This window comes from Monopterus albus, unplaced genomic scaffold (assembly GCF_001952655.1).
Source record: "Monopterus albus unplaced genomic scaffold, M_albus_1.0 scaffold46.1, whole genome shotgun sequence".
NCBI classification, from domain to species: Eukaryota; Metazoa; Chordata; class Actinopteri; order Synbranchiformes; family Synbranchidae; genus Monopterus; species Monopterus albus.
In genome coordinates this window covers 1,254,692-1,257,745 of record NW_018127926.1, presented here as the reverse complement: position 1 = coordinate 1,257,745, position 3,054 = coordinate 1,254,692, and the positions used below count along the sequence as shown (strand labels likewise).

At 41.6% G+C, this 3,054-nt stretch overlaps 1 protein-coding gene across 4 annotated transcripts in view; it reads left to right on the top strand.

Moving 5' to 3' along the window:
- The window catches only part of LOC109960353 (WD repeat-containing protein 49), a 34,161-nt gene that overhangs the window by 10,022 nt on the left and 21,085 nt on the right, over nucleotides 1-3,054 (top strand). The window lies entirely within an intron of this gene.

Genomic DNA, 3,054 nt, shown 5'->3' with positions numbered 1-3,054 from the left:
CTGCTCATCCGTGTAATACTTGCAGTTATTTTCAAAGTTCTTGAAAAAGTTTTTTTCAGGGTCAAAGCCATCGTCCGGTTCATGATAATGAATTTCAGTGTCTCCAATTGTGTTCAGTTCCAGATCCAGTCCCTCAAAAACTATTAACTTCTGTAACAAATCACTTGCAAACTCGTTTTTATCTCTTGTATTTCTTTGGTCATGTCGTCGAGTCTCTTGTTATTTGTCTCCATCATTAGTTTCGCAAAGCCTTGGAAGCTTTCTTGCTGTTGGCACATAAGCGCGGTGTACATCAGCTTCTGCTGATTCAACATCTCAGCTACTTGCGCCGCTGCAATAGAATCTTCTTCAGCCTCAACATCCTCGCTCGCTTCTGGTTTATTAGCTCTTTTCCCTCTTGGAGGCATTTTAATAGTTGTAGAATTTGTTCAAAGACTTGACAATGTACAGTAAATGAAGTAGCCAGCAGAAATAACCAACAATAGTAGATACATAGTAGATACTATATGTTACAATGTGTCAAGATATTTAAAAAAAAAGTCCTGTAGTTAACTGCATCCACTTGGGGCCTCGAACTAGATGGACACAGTGAAATCAAGGATCCAAAAGCAGTGGCTCAGACGACAGAGAGAAAGCTAAGAAATGAGGCACTGTGGGTGCCAGAGCCACACTTTCACCTTGACATTGGGGATGGAGCTGGTGTCTACGCTTGCTAGCTTTTTCTGTATCACTACAATAACGGCTTATGCAAAAGCATGGAAATGCTTTGGTGTGTCTCTGTCACATTGTCTCTCTCTTTCTCTCTCACTCACACACACACACACACACACACCAAAACACATGCTATGGGTCCTGAGTCATCCACTTTATAGTCTTGCATAGCCAGACTTTTGACAAATGGCACAAAGTCACAAGTTTGAGGTCAGACCTCCCGAGACTCCCCACTTCAGCTCAGCGTGGGCAACAAAGATGCCGTTTGATTGTGCCTCGATTGCATCATTCAAGTAGAGCCCCTCTGAAGAGTGACTGGGCTGTTTGATTCAGCAGTGGCAACGCTCTGAAACTAGTTTGGCTGAAAGGGGAGATCCGGATAAAGAACATATAAATAAGCACGGCAAATGGGAAAACAAAGAAAAATCCAAAAAGGGGGAAACAGAGGAGACAATGGAAATCAAAGCACTTGTTAACTGAATTTTTCACAGACTGCGTGTGCATATGCATGTGAAAAAAGCACAAGAGAGTATGATACTGAGGCTTGCTGTTGTGTGTGAGAATGAAAAGGAGGCAGTGTGTGCGAGTGTATATGTATTTGCATACCTCTTGGGTGCTGGTGCTTTTCTTTTGAAGTTGCCCGCCCTGCAGTGTGAGTGCATTGTGTGCCATTAGACATAGCTGGTTATCCGGACCTCCAAACCTTAGGGCTCATGGGCCATCAGAGGGAGGAGGGGGGAGGGATGGTGGCAGAACAGAGAGGAAAACTGAGAGGAAATTAGGAGGAAATTGAGGTGGACACAGACCCATGAGGATAAGAAAGGAGAGCTGTATGGAGTGTGAGTTTGTGTGTAAGAAAAGCATTAACATATCTACATAATGTTGTATCCAGGAAATTAAAAAAGAGGGTAAGGTTAGTGAGTGGGTGACATAGAATTTCCAAAAATGTCCTGCAATTTGTTGCAGAGCAAATTGCTTTGATGTAGAGAGACACAAACTGCGGTTGCTCCTCTTTAAATGCTAAACTCTCAGCAAGAAAAGTGTGAGATTTCGACACTTGCTAAACCAGACATTGTGTATCTGGGTCTGCATCACAACTAGTTTGATTTATGATGTGTGTGTGTGTGTGAAAGAGAGAAGGTCTCATTAATCATTAACCCTTGTGACACTGTCTAAAAACGCACTGATGTTTTAATTCACTGAAGGAAGAAAAGATTTGATGTATGAAACGTAATCAGATGTAATCAGATGTAGCTATACGGATGATCTCTGACCCACGACTGTCACATGCCATCTCACAACCCACAGTTATTTGTGCAGCAATTTGAAAGCTAAGCAGCCACTAACAGAGATGTATGGCATCCAATTTAGTGGTTCTCCATCCAAATATTAATTGAGATAGCTGGTGATGCAGATTCATTCCCTTTTTAGTAGTGAGCAAATCAAACCAGCCTAATTTTATGCTGTGTTGAGTGCTTCTACTATACAGTAGGGGTGCGGTCAAAGCACATTAAGCAGCGAGGCATTTCAGAAAGTTCATGTCCTCTGTAGTTTCTGGTATGAAAGGATTTTTGCATCAGCAGAGAGAAGGATCTGATTTGAAGAAATGAAATGAAAATGAACAATGTGTCATCATCAAAATGTATTTAGCAATGTTGTTTTACATTGAATTTTGAGTTAAAACTAATTTATTCCTTCAGGTTGTAACTTCTGCTGCATTATTGCTCCACACAGAGGAGCTGCTCAGAAGCCAGTGCACCTCATTTATTATTGTTTTCTTGTTATTTTGCTTAAAATGGGATTGTATAGAAAATGTGGGTGGAAGTGTTAAAAGCTGCAGTTCCTCAAATGGCCACTTGAGGCTGGTTCCAAATGGGAGTCAGTCTCCATAGACTCCCATGTCAAAATGCCCAGGTTTACAGCAGAAATAAACATGTTTACAGCCTGGTACAAAAACCTTTTTGGTCTATATAGCTGATTTCCTCTTCCATGACAACTGTATGGGAGGTCTTTTTTTTTTTTAAATAACTCACCAGTTTAAATTATATTGAGCCAAAAAGTTTGCACAAAAAAAGGGGTTTGGCCCCTTGGAGTGACAGGGGGGAGGGTCCCGCCACAGGAGACTAGCTGCTAGCTGTCCCCTGAGCTCCACTCAGGCTCTACCTCTTGGCCCATTTAATTATCTGGAGTTAGACAGCGTGAAGCACTACCAGTATGGTGACAGCTAGGTTTGAGCTTCAAAACTGCTCTTCAGAAAACCAGTAGGTGACATCACGAAGGGTTTGTCAAATTTTAAAATATGAATATATATATATGTGTGTGTGTGTGTGTGTGTGTGTGTAT